The sequence below is a fragment of the Dermacentor albipictus genome, unplaced genomic scaffold (assembly GCF_038994185.2).
Source record: "Dermacentor albipictus isolate Rhodes 1998 colony unplaced genomic scaffold, USDA_Dalb.pri_finalv2 scaffold_16, whole genome shotgun sequence".
Lineage (NCBI taxonomy): Eukaryota > Metazoa > Arthropoda > Arachnida > Ixodida > Ixodidae > Dermacentor > Dermacentor albipictus.
In genome coordinates, this window is record NW_027225570.1 from 9,521,875 (window position 1) to 9,535,703 (window position 13,829).

Consider the following 13,829-nt stretch of genomic DNA (forward strand, 5'->3'; position numbering starts at 1 on the left):
TGGAACGGTAATAGCCTATTTATTTATTGAGCTGAAATAAAACGCTTGCTTCGCTGCAGCTATTTACTGTCAAATTTCACTTCAGTTGGCATTGAAGTTTCATGGATGCAGTGAAATAAAGTGTACCGTGGACTTTTGAAGAGTGAAATACTCAGACTTCATACACTTTGTCCACGTCTGTTGCACACCTCCTTGCTTCCACCGATGAAAGGACTCCTCAAGAGCAGCAGATGCTCAGGAGGTATCAAGTACGACGTCATTTGGAAAACGTCGCATGACGGCTTCGTTTGCTTCTGTGATTCGCTAACGGACTAACCCCGGGCGGTTCGTGTGCCTTGGTTGCCAACTTTTTTTAAGTTGTGTCCTACTATAGTAGGCTGGGGTTAGCGTTTGCTACACCAAATATTGTGTACTTTGGTTCCTGTCAACTAGGGAAGCTATGGGTCAATGATTACTGCAATACACAAGTTCTCCTCACTGTCTCAGAGGATGTGACGATCTCCTGGCCGCTCCCTCACCTTCATCGTGGGTGGAAGTGCTGCTTAGCTCCAGCCCGGACCTGCAACTCCGAGCCGTGGAACGAGCCGAAGAGGTCGCCGTCACGCATCGCCTGGCGGTCATTTGGCCTTCCTGACGGGCCCATGAATTAGCTCCCCACTCAGGCGAATAACGTTGCCTCTCTCTCTGTATACACAAGCTCATTGAAGAGTCAGAAAAGTTTCGCTGCTAGGGTACCGACTGTGGGACACTACTTTTTTCATTTTATTATAAATTTATATATAGGCCCTCTAGAAGTTTCTGTTAGCATTTAGTTGCTAATGCTTCATTTTGAATATTTGCCTTCACCCCCTTTTGGTATTTCGTTAGATGCACTTTTCAATCAACCCAGTGTGGTTAATCCCACCAGTGGGGTGGGTACGAGCCATGTTTTGAGGCAACAACACTCCAAGAACGAAAAGGCACATCGATTTTACTCCATTTTAGGAGTAACTGACCCGTCACAAGCATTCGTCCTCTTGGGGTGTAACTGCAAGTGTGTGAACGGTATACTCCCCACACGCTTAAAAAGTTTCCACCCTTCTGGGCGTAACTTGTTCCACAACAGTAATCGTTTGCCCGCATTTCCTTTCTTTGACGCTGTGAGCCCAGTACTTCCAAGTCACGAGCGGCATGTGCGTTCTCAGCGTGACATATCATTCTTGACAGGAAAGTAGCGGACACAGCGTTTTCAAGATAGGAAAAGCAAGCGAGGCAGATGACGATTATCGTTGTGGGACAAATATACGCCCCAAAGGGTGCAACTGTTTTGAGAGTACACTCTTAGAAAAATTTACACCCTTTGGGGCCTATCTTGTCCCACAACAATAATCGTCATCTGTCTTGCTCGCGTTTCCTTTCTTTAACCCTGCGAGCCCGGTACTTCCCAGTCACGAAGGGCACGCGCGTTATCATTGTGACGCAGCATTCTCGACAGGAAAGTAGCGAGCGCCCAGTTTTCAAAAAAGGAAACGCAAGCTAGGCAGATGACGATTATCGGTGTGGGACAAATATACACCCCAAAGGATGCAACCGTTTTAAGAGTGTACTTGCGGTTACTCCTTCAAGGACTACCAGTTACTCTTTTCCTATCCCAGGTAGCACAAAAGAGATACGTAACGTTTTCGTAGCGTTTATCCAAGACGATAAAAACGAGTTAAAGAAGACACGAATGAGAGAACTTCGGCGGGAAAACGTCGTATATCTCTGCTAATGTCCGGCTTAATTACTTTCTTGAGACGATCTAGAACAGGTCTGCAAGACGTATTCGAAAAGCTTGTCTAGAAATAGGATTGCGAAAGACACAAGTAATCCCTTTGGCAAAACTATTCGTAACCAATTTCTAAACGTTTTTAGGACGTTATCAAAAAGCTGGTCTAGAAGCGGTCATGAAAGGTTTACGATCATCTGAAGCTCATTATCGCGGGTGACGGGCGCGATCAGACATCGTTGTTCAAAACACGCGTTTAGTTTCGCCTCACGCGACTGGCCTATGCCGCGCAGACGTCGTCAGCCGCACCCGTTGGCACGGCCTAGGCCAATCGCGTGAGGTGAAACTGATCGGGCGTTTCGAACAACGATCTCCAATCGCGCCCCACATGAGTAGAAGCGTCGGTGTTGACTGTAAGAGCCATGGCGCAGTGCCAAGCACTGTTCCCCGCATCGCCGGCGCATCCTCTACCAAGTCGCACGAAAATGAGCATGTTAGAAATAATAAATCATTAATACCGCCTTTAGTAAGCTACGATGCTTACAACCACAATGGGAATGACATCCTGCAAAGAACAAATTGCCACGTCTTGGCAGGTGGCCAGACCAAGCCCTTCATGCCAAGAGCGCATGAAATGAGAACATTGTGACAAAGCAAAAACACTTTATTAAAATGTAATTCTTATGCAAGGTTCGAATAAACTGTGTGAGAAATGCAAATAGAAGTAAAGGTACATCAAAAATTACAAAAGTCGCAGAAAGGATTCGTAATGAACTCGAAAGTGAACATTCACTAGCACATAAAAAAATTTCGAAGTACACATACAAAAATGAACAGAAAAACCTAGAGTGTACTAAAGTGTCTAATTTATCATAGTAAAGTGCACGTGCTATTAGATGGACTAGAGTTATGCAGAAGTGACATCGGAGCGAATGGAAGAAGTAGACTGAAAAATGCAAGAGTATGTATCGGATGGTAACTGCCTCCAAGCAAAGTTACCAATCAGCTATAAGCTGATTACCATTGCATACCATCATAAAACAATCCTGTGACAGAAATAAAAAAAATGGGAACAATGCAAAATTGGAAATATTGCCTTTAAGATATATCAAAGAAGGTAATGGCGAGAAAAAATAACCATACAACAAAAAAGCAAAACATGAAATTAGTACAGAATACTTAAACGGGGGATTCAGTGTAACAAGTGAACACTACTGTAGTGCAGCGAACGATGAGACAGTAATGCTGTATCTTGCCACTCCAGAACATGAGAGATGAATATGCAAGCCTCATATTAGAAACTTACATAAACATGAAAATAAACTGGAATGCACTGGGAGCTGCATTTGTGTAACAAAGGAAGCAATGGTCATAAGTGTTTATCTAAAAAGCCCTTTACAAGAGGCAAAGTTGTACCTCCCTGGATAAACAAAGTTGCAACGAATAATTTGCAAACCAGCAAATACATTAATTAGCCCATCGACATGTCACACTTTGCGCACATCTCCAGTCTCCTAAAGTAAAAAAAAGCACTCTGAATGAGAAAAACGCTTAACACAAGTAGCCCAGAGCAAATTCTTTGCCAGTTCACTCACACTTTCACATCCAAAAACATTTGCCACAAAGTCCAGGCACAGTTCCACTGATGTTTACCAATTCACCCCCACTTTCACGTCCAAAAATGTTTGGCACACAGTCCAGGCGGAGCTTCGTAGATAAACAGCTTGAGAACACCCTACTGATTATTGTGCAGTCCCGCTGCTGGAAATAGAGCTGCCGCACATGCTGGTAGTGGTTTCAATGTAGGCACGCTTGCTGCCCTGGACAGGTATGCTCAGATATCTGCACTGCATGGTGCTTCATTTTTCGAAGTAGACACATGGATGCACTACGCTGGTAATTGAAATGTTTTGAATGCACAATTATTGGCTTCACCAGAAAAACTTGCCCACATACCACCACTGGCATATATATGCACTTGCTCTTCACTCAGTAGCATTGAACTTAAAGTGTTCCCTATGTGGAAGCCATGTGTAAAACCGGTGTCACAAGACCACTCTCGGTCGCGATCACGCCAGATCCGGATCGGAATTAACGATGCGACTGGCTCACTCTCGTAGCTTGCGCAGAGGAGCCAATCACGACCGAGAAATTCGATTTGTAACGGACTGGACAGCGGCTAAAAGAGCCCCGTGTGAAACCGGTATCGAATGATGCACAGACGTACGCTAGGAAAAGGTGTTGCACAAGGACAAAGAACTGAGACATGCCAAGTTGTGCGACGCGCGCGAATAGAACACACACACACACGCATATATATATATATATATATATATATATATATATATATATATATAAACTGCGAGAGCGCTTCGCGAACTCCATACGCACACATGGCACCCGCACGAACTCGGCAGGCCGCCGTAAAGCGCGAAGGGCGCACAGCGTACATTCCGACCCATGTCCCAAACTGCAAACAATCGTACTACCTAAAGCATACAAGTTATTTTATACCAAGGGCATACTCGACTCACGTATGCAGTATCCACAAGCGAGTTATGCAGCGTACATGCTGTATCCATTCGCCACATAGTAAAATTGACAAAAAGCACAAAGCTACAAGGGACTCAATATATTACTACCATTTGAGGCGTCAAATAAAATCGAATTTGGCCGTTTCATATATTGGACACAATATATGGGCACATGCGGTACCTGGTAATACCATGAAATACCCATCACGTGGGTAAAGGGGGCAAAAACACAATCGAGAACCTGAAGCGCAAACGATAAAAGCACGCTATGGTCCACGCAAAATTCTGTCAGTGCGCTGTAGCGCGAGGGAAGAAAATAGGGCGAGCACTTGACCTCACCTTTTGGGATACTGCACTAGTACTCAATCATTAAAAAAAGCCTGTTTGAACCAGTTCCCTTGTCTGCAACACTCTTGCTAAACGGGAGACTAAAATACCACGATGACGGCTCCATTGCGGAGATCGGCAAGGTCCGCACAGAAATTTTGCCGCCTTTCTTCGCATTCTGCAAAATGCTTTCTTGTTAGGATCACGCATAGCGGCCGATCCCGACGCTAGGGACACACAGGCACGATTTCGTCCCTCTGACTTTCATCCTTATACTGCCCTTAACGCCTTAATTAAAGCGTCAGTGAAAAGGCGCCTCACATAACATGACAATGAACTTGAAGAGCTGATTAGTGCCCTCCACTCCGCGCCCTCCAATTGAAAACACTACTGATTTCCAAATTAAACTACACAAACAGTTCGCACAACCCAAACTAATCATAGAACGTCGTTTTCTTGACGACAAAACCCTGCAACACTTACATGACAAAGGGCAGCGGCAGCACATTCAGAACAGGCGCTATCATACCACAGCGCAATGCAAGTGCGATAACGCTATTATGCCGGCTCAAACAGATCGCACAACCCAAACTAATCACAGAATGTCGTTTTCTTGACAGTAAAGCACTGCAACACTTACATGACAAAGGGCAGTGGCAGCACATTCAGAACAGTCGCAAACGGACCATACACTCTAAGAAGAATTCCGGGGAAAATGGGAGTAACTGTGCAGTTCGTCCCAAAAAGGGCGGTTTCGTCCCTCAAGGGAGTAACTGCATAAATGTGCGTGCCGTGTACAAATTTTGGAAAGTAAGTGTTTAGTCCCTAGTCGGAAAGAGAGCAACGGGAGGACGAACGGCAACAGTTACTCCCCATGCGCTCCGCTGTTTTCGTCCGTGTCGTGCAGTGATGCGGCAAAAACTGTATTGTCTATACATTTAAAATAGTTCGAAGTTCGTGCACCGTCCATTGAACTACATGCAAAGCAGCACTTTGCCTCTTCGTGAGAAAATTGCGTGAAATTTTAAGTTGGAATGTGAAGAGCCATGCCCTTCGTGCGCGCCCCATAAGTGAGCGATCCACATTAAACGCGCAAGTCATTGATAGACTGCCAGATTTTGCTGGTCAATAGTACCTAAGTTCCTTCCGTTCCAAGGAGATTACGAACTTAACTGAAGCGATGTGTAGTTCAAACGGGACACACTAAGCGACAGAGCAATTGTTCGTCTCTGTCGTCTTAGGTTTCCCGTGTGAGCTCGCTACACGTTTACATCGTGTAGTGCCTCAGTTTAAAGCACCCTAAGAATACTCGGGCATATTTCTTTTCGCACTCGCCTATAGTTGCAAGTACACTCAACGTTACACTCTCCCCGCACAGCATACAGAAAATGCCGAGTCGCTTTTACATTGCCGCACCTACAGCGGTACTTTCCGGCCGCGGTAACAGGTCTTTTGACGTTGAGAACGAGTATGAAGTTATATTGCCGAACCTTCCTACAGGTCGAGTTATTTTGAATACAGTTTTTTTTACATGCTGACGTCCGTTCCCGGCAATATCGAGTGGAAGACTTCCGCGACACACTGGCTCGACTGACGCTGCTCCCCGAGGTTCTTGCCTTAGGGGCGTATCGCATGAGCCATGTGTGGGTGGTGACGTTCAAGAATATGGATGCTGTGAAAAAGATCCTTGGCGTCAGTGACCTCAAGGTGAAGAATTCTCGCTGCCTTGTCATCGATCCAGCCAACCAAGATGTGCGGATGAAGGTACACTGGCTGCTCCACAATGTACTCGACGAGGACTTGAAACGTGCGTTAGCGCCGTACGGCCAAGTGACGGAAGTCAGCAGGGTGCGGTGGCGGGTACACGGCGTGGCCGACAAGGGCTCGACCACCCGTCTGGTAACGCTCAGGTTGAAGGTGGGCCTTAAAATTGACGACCTTCCTCATCAAGTGAACGTGAACGGTGAGCAGGCCCTTGTTGTTGTGCCGGGAAGAGCGCCCATTTGTCTACGCAGCCGAGGAAAAGGGCACATTCGTCGTGACTGCCGAGTGCCGCGTTGTGGTAGCTGCCGGAGGTTCGGTCATGAGGAGCGCGACTGCACGCTTTCCTATGCCAGCGTCACCGGGCCCGTGGACGGGGGTGACGCGTTCGAGCTACTCATGGGCGAGGCTGACGCTGAAGACGCAGCAAGTCCGGGTGACAGAGGGTCCGACAGAGTGCTGGTGACGCCAGACCCGACCACACTCAAAGGGCCGAATGCGACAACAGGGCAAGAGCCCGCAGAACAGCCGTCGGAGCTACAACCTGGGAATGCAACGGCCTCAAAGGGGCCAGAATCGTGTGAAACTTCTGCCAAGGGAACAGAGTTTACAGCTGGACAGGACAACATGGACGACAGCGAGAGCGCAGTCGGTGGCCTGGCTGGCAAGCGCCCTTGGGACGAAAGTCGAGACGAGACAAGTATTTCCGATGGCGTCGAGGCTGGAGAACCACCGACGAAGACAACGGGGATTAGGCGCCCGTCTTTCAAACCGCGGCCAAAAATTCTGCTCGACCCACGGGCAGAGGCCAAGCCGCCTCTCCCGTCTTCATTACCTGGGTAGGTGAGACTGTCGTGGTTTCTGGAGAGACAGTAATATGTGAAAGTGTTTTGCGGGAGCCGAGACGTAAAAACATGAAAAAAGTCGAGATGCCCGTAAGTTATGCAAATTCCTTGTTTTCTGGCGAGCACCCATTTGAAGTATAAGCCGTGTGGTAGGCCTACTCATAGCGATAACATGTCCTTTAAATTAGAAACAGCCTTATGCGTAGCAACGCTCAACATTAGAGGACTTGGGTCTAGGAGGCGACAGTATCAGGTGCGGCGTTTGTTGCTTGAGAATGACGTTGATATTGCTGCCGTGTAGGAAACGAAAGTCGAGTCCCAAGAGCAGACAGACCGCATGCTTTCGCCTTTCCGCTCCCTATACAATGTATGTGTCAGCCATTCTCATGGTACATCTGGTGGCTGCTTGCTTTTTATGAAGAACAGCATTGGTATTGTAGTAGAGTGTTTGCATATTGACGATTTGGGACGATTTATTGTCTGTGAATTTTCTTTTTCTGGAGCGAATTGGCGGATTGTTTGTGTCTATGTACCAAATAGGGAGCTAGAGCGCAAAATATTTTTCGAAAACCTTGAAGTGCACCTGTCGTGTGATAAGACAATTATTCTTCTCGGAGGCTTCAACTGCGTTTGCATTCCTGAAGACAGGGCAAGCAAAGCGCCGGTGCGTGATTATAGTGCCTTATTTTTGAATGCAATGGTTCACGAGCGAGAGTTGGATGACGTAGGATATGTGCTTTCTCAGGGCACGCAGTTCACGCATTACCATCGTAGCAGTCAGGCGAGGCTTGACAGAGCCTACGTGTCTACTGCGTTACTTCCTTGTGCCGAGATTACAGTGTGAAGCACGTTTCTTTCAGCGACCATAGTCTAGTCATGTTCACCATCAATAAGAAAGAAAAGCAGAGGTTTAGCTGGGACCTATGGAAATTGAACAACAAGCTACTCGATGATGACATGTTTGTAGAAAACGTTAAAAGAGAATTAGAAGAAGTATTCGAGTGTAACGTGGGCAATTTAATTCATACATGGGATTCTTTTAAAGCAAAAGTAAAAATGAAAGCGATTGAAAGAGCATCTTGTATAAAACACCGCCAAATGAAAGAAGAAAAGCAGTTGCAGTGCCAGTTAGATTTTTTACTCTGTCAAGAATGTGTGCAACCGGGCATGCGCAGTAAAGAAATTAAAGACGTGAAAAGAAAGTTGGAGGCTGTAGACGTAGAAAGATATAAGGGAGCTGTGGTGCGCGCACGCGCCGAAGGGCTTTGGTGTGGCGAGATGCCCACGAAACGTGCGCTGGCAGACGAGAGGAGCTACGCGACTAAAAATGAAATCAAGGTGATAGAATATCAAAACGTCGTCACAAGAGATAAAGCAATAATTGAACAAGCGTTTGTGGAACATTATCGCGAATTATTAGGAAGCATAAGACAGGGCAGTAGCACATTCAAGGATGAATTCTTATCACTTATGCCGCAACTCGACGACGACATAAAGGCAACCTTAGAGGCACTTATCACCGTCAAGGAAATTGAAAAATCAATTGAGAAAATCACCTCTGGAAGGACACCTGGTCCAGATGGCCTAAGCGCAGCTTTCTATAAGAAATTTAAAAGCCCAGTGGCAGCAGCCTTATGTGAAGTTTTGCACGAGGCATATGAAAAGAAAGAATTACCAGGGTCCTTCCGCAGATCACACATTGTGTTGATTCCCAAAACAAGAGATCCCGCGAAACAGCAATTTATTGCATCGTATCGGCCCATAACCTTGGCCAATGTTGATTATAAACTGTTTATGGGTGTGTTGGCCAGGCGACTTCAAACTGTTATTAAAGAAATCGTAGGGCCCCATCAGACCTGCGGCATCAAAGGTAGATCTATAACGACGAATATTCACGTTGCAAGGAATATTTTGGAATGTTGTGAAGATTTTGAGAGTAGGGTAGCGATGTTACAGATCGATCTCGAGAAAGCCTTTGACCGCATGAGTCACGAGATCCTTTTGTGCATCCTCGACTACGTAAAACTGGGATCTGTGGTTTTGGAGGGGGTACGAATGGCATACACGGGATGCACTACGAGGATTGTAGTGAGCAAACAGCTCAGCGAAAGCATACAAGTTTTATCAAGCGTAAAACAAGGATGTCCTGCGTCAGCATTACTTTTCGCCCTCTACCTAGAGCCCCTTTGCCAAAAAATGCTTCAGAATGAACGACTTCGTGGATTCCGCTTGATGACCGCGGAAGTCAAAGTGCTTAGTTATGCGGATGATATCGCAGTGTTCTGTGATGATCAAGAAAGTGTGAGAGTGGCAGTAAATGATGTGAAGACATTCTGTGGGTGCACCGGTAGTAGAATTAATTGGAATAAATGCCTTGGTATCTGGCATGGAAATTGGCGAAGTACACCCTCACTGTTTGAAAATGTTACATGGACGGTGACGCCTGATAAGTATCTAGGCGTACCACTCCGACACTACCGGAACACAACAGAATATTGGAAGAATGAAACGGAGCAACTACGCGAGAAGACCCAAAAATGGGGTGGCCGAGAATTTTCAATGTTTACGCGTTCAATTGTGTGCAACATATTTCTTGTTTCACGAGTGTGGTATGTTCTTCAAGTGTTATCTATGACACGTAATGCAGTTCAAAAGCTACACAGAGTGATTGCAGTATTTGTTTGGAGTTCTACGTGGGAAAGAACCAGTCGCACAAATTTGTTTCGATCTGTCCGCAGTGGGGGGCCTGGCCTAGTCCACCTTTTCTTGCGGCAGATCGTGGCTAGGTTTATTTTCTTACGCGATCAAAGCGATTGCTTCTTGAGAACAGTGTTACATGTGCGATTGTCAAATTATTTGAAGGAATTTATTGTTTCAACGGTCAATGTCGAACAAAGACGGCCAAGGGGTTATATGCGTGAAATCATTAGTGCTTTTGAAATCCTAAAAGTACGCTTTTCAATGGAGTATCTCTCTGTGGTGACGCGTAAGAAATTGTATAAAGATCTTGTAGAAACCATGTTACCGCTTCCTGTATACCGATCATTGTACTCAAGGGGTCCAGGGGACGATGTTTTAGTAAGAGTTAAAAGGATGCCTGTACGACCATCAGTAAAAACGTCCTTCTTCCAGCTACACAGTGACACACTCCCTACAAAACCTTGGCTGCGAGAAAAGGGCATTTTTCTTGCCTGGTCTGTGGACTGCATCATCTGCAAAAAGCCGGAGACAGTTGAACACATATTTCTGGATTGCTGTGATGCAGTCTTTCTCTGGGACATCCTCCAGAGGACCTTGAAGAAAGACTTGCCCATTACCCCGTACAGCATCCGTTTTCTGCCTGCCAAGAACGTAGGGGGTGTGCCCTACGACATGTTCATGGCACTAGTACTCCACAGCGTGTGGAGGACGCGGATGGCCGTGCGCAACGAGGACTTCAATTCGCGACCGGCGCGAGAGTATTTCATTGAGAGTGTAGAATACTTGAGAGAAGTGTGCACAGTTCAAACGGAAATGCCTGAGTGGTACCCCCTTTTAGGGGAACTCTCTATGATGAAAAAACTGCGTTTTTAACCCCTTACGTGCTGAAAGTGATGTGACAGCACTTTTAAAAGTGACAGTGCACTGCATCTGCTTTTGTTGTATGCCTAGCAGGCTATAAAGAAAAAAAAAATTACCGACGATTACGTTACTCCCTAATGCGAAATTTGAGCGCAGAAAATAAGCTGTTTCACCTTTTCGATAGATTGAGGTGAAGAACACAGTCTGAATTGACACAATTCCGAGTTGGGAAACGCACACCGGAGATTCTCACGGCACGTATCCGGAAGCGGTTTCACGTCATTTTGGAACCAGAGCCGACCACACACTGGACACAAACTTCCAAACGGATTGTCTGTAAACTGTCGCCGCAAATCATTTGTTGCACCCTGACTGTTTGCGAGCCTTTGTTTGCGTTTGGCCTCGGCCTCGGCTGCGCGAACGGTAGAGTCTTCTCTGCGACGGCGATGAGCTTCTGCTTCAGCCTCGCTTACTGCTGGTTGCTCTCGACGGCGGCGATGAGCCTCCGCTTCGGCGGCGCGAACGGCAGGGTCTTCTCGGCGGCGGCGCTTAGCCTCTGCTTCGGCGACGCGTACTCCTGGATCATCTCGACGGCGGCGACGGTAAGCTTCTGCTTCGGCGGCACGCACCTCTGGATTCTGACGGCGACGGCGCTGGGCCTCTGCTCTGGCAGCTCGTTTAGCAGCAGCAGCAGCAGCAGACGGAGGACTTCCATCGGTCGTCTCGCTCATGGCTCAGAAAGAACTGGCAGATAATTTCGCAGTGGCGAGCGGCAGCGGCAATTTCGGCTCGGGCGGTGCACATATACAGATCCGCCGTCACCGATCTAGCTCTCTGATTGCCACCGCACAGGGCGAACGGCAGCGGCAATTTCGGCTCGGGCGGTGCACATATACAGATCCGCCGCCACCGATCTGGCTCTCTGATTGCCACCGCACAGGGGTTGCATTGGAGGAGGAGCGAAGAAAGGAATTAAGTTCGAGCCGGCGCTTTGACAACCGAAGCCTCGCAGGAAGAGGGGGGAGGCGTGTACACCCAGCGGCAAACGATGGGGGCAGAAGCGCGCGCAGCAAGCGGACAACACGATAAAGGGAGGAGGGAAGAGATAGCAGCGACTGACTGATGCCGCTGACGCCGATAGTGAGTCAACCCCAGCTGCGGAGTTGGTTTCAGGGACAACGCCGCCGATGCCCACACAAACAATATGATACCCTCGCTTCCGCAGCGCTAAGAACCAGGTCTAGCCGTGGGAAGGTGGTCACGTAATCGTCGACGTGCCGGGGCCTACGTGAAATAACCGGCGCGTCGGCAACTGAAGAGCACCCTATCCGCCACACAAGAACAGGGGGGGGGGGGGTACCCTTTCCTCCTCTTTCTGCATGGCGGCGACGGTGTTCTATGCAGTCACGTTATCTTGACTCTCTAGCGGCGTCAGCGGCATCCAGCGGTATCAGTCGGTCGCTGCTAGCGCTGGGGGGATGAAAGGGGGGCGGAGCTGGTTACGAGGCCGACGACAACGCCGACGACGACGCGAAACCCAGGAATGGACGCCAAAGAGCTGCGCTCTAAAAATATGCCGTGGTGCAGTGGTTAGAATAGCTAACACGGGAGCGCGAGGGCGTGAGTTCGAATCCTGCTTTCACGCACCTTTTTTTTCTTTTTTTTTCAGCTCAGTAATCTTTTTATTAGCGCATAAATGGCTAATTTTATTAATTCCACCTTTGCGGAGCATCGGAAATAATGACCGTTACTCCTTTGAGGAGCATCGGAAAAGAGCAACTGTTAGTCCTTGGAGGAGTAACGGCATGGGGAGTAACAGTTCATCCCCTCGCACTTACCCCCTAAAGGGAGGAATGGTGGTGGCACATCAGTTGCTCCCCTAAAGGAGTAACCTCAATACCCCATTTCCTCCTTTTCTACTTAGAGTGTATAGTGCCATGCGAGTGCGATATCGCAACTATGCCCAGCTTCACGAATAACATGGCCGCCTTGGTCACATAACAATTGAAAACACTTCTGATTTCCAAATTAAAACCACACAAACATATCGCACAACCCAAACTGATCACAGAATATCGTTTTCTTGACAGCAAAACACTGCAACACTTACATAGCAAAGGGCAGCGGCAGCACATTCATAACAGCCGCAAACACACCACGGTGCAATGCGAGTGCAGCGACGCGACGACGCCATGAAGGCGCGACTATGCCCGGCTGCCCGGTATCACGAATCACGTGGCCACCTTGGTCACATGATTTGACGACGGTATCGACACCTTGCGCAAGGTTGAATCGCGTTGATGGGTTGTTGAATATTGTAGAAGCCGCTAAAGAGGCTGACACGCCGTGGTGCGGTGGCGGCGCCTTGAGTCGTTTTCAAAACGTATTCGCCCCAAGTTTTTAAGCTGCCTGGTTTCCAACGTTATCAGAACGTATTCACCCCTCGTTTTTAAGCTATCTTGTTTGGAACGTTTTTGATGCGTCGATTTTGGTCAAAAATCCGTTTCAGACGTTGAATCCCTTAATACGACGTTTTCAAGACTTTGTGTGCTACCTGGGATGCTCTTTAAGGGAGTAGCGGTCATTCTATTAGTAAGATCTTGATAAGGGCTAGTTGGTTCATACTTAGAACTATGCTTAGAACTATGCATGCTCTTAGAACTTAGAACTATGCTCTATGCTCCTCAAGTAAGCAAATAACAACGTGAGCTATTTATATGCTGCTAAAATAATTGTTAAGCTGAGAAAACAAGAAAATAAAAGCGCCCCAAGGCAGGAATCGAACTCACGTCTTCCCAGCGGCCCGGCGTTGATGAGAGACAATACTGAGAGCATGGTAAACATTTCAGCCTAGGTGCGGCAATACGCAAGAAACACGGCATTTTGCATACGCTATGCAGGAAATGTCTAACGTTGATTGCGCTTGCAAACATATATGCGACTACAAAACGAAAGCCCCCGATTATTTTTAGGACGAACTTAAGAATAGTGGCTGGCCGGGCTTTTTCGGTACGAACACATACTTTAGGAAACAGCGCAAGTAATGGGACACAA

At 47.4% G+C, this 13,829-nt stretch overlaps 1 long non-coding RNA gene across 2 annotated transcripts in view; it reads right to left on the reverse strand.

Moving 5' to 3' along the window:
• Positions 1-13,829, reverse strand: part of LOC135901718 (uncharacterized) — a 39,611-nt gene extending 25,782 nt beyond the window's left edge. For both annotated transcript variants that reach the window (XR_011509617.1, XR_010564243.1), the window contains exons 1-2: positions 13,565-13,829; positions 519-630 (exon numbers count right to left, since the gene is read on the reverse strand). This is a non-coding gene — a long non-coding RNA (uncharacterized lncRNA). The remainder of the gene's footprint in view (positions 1-518; positions 631-13,564) is intronic.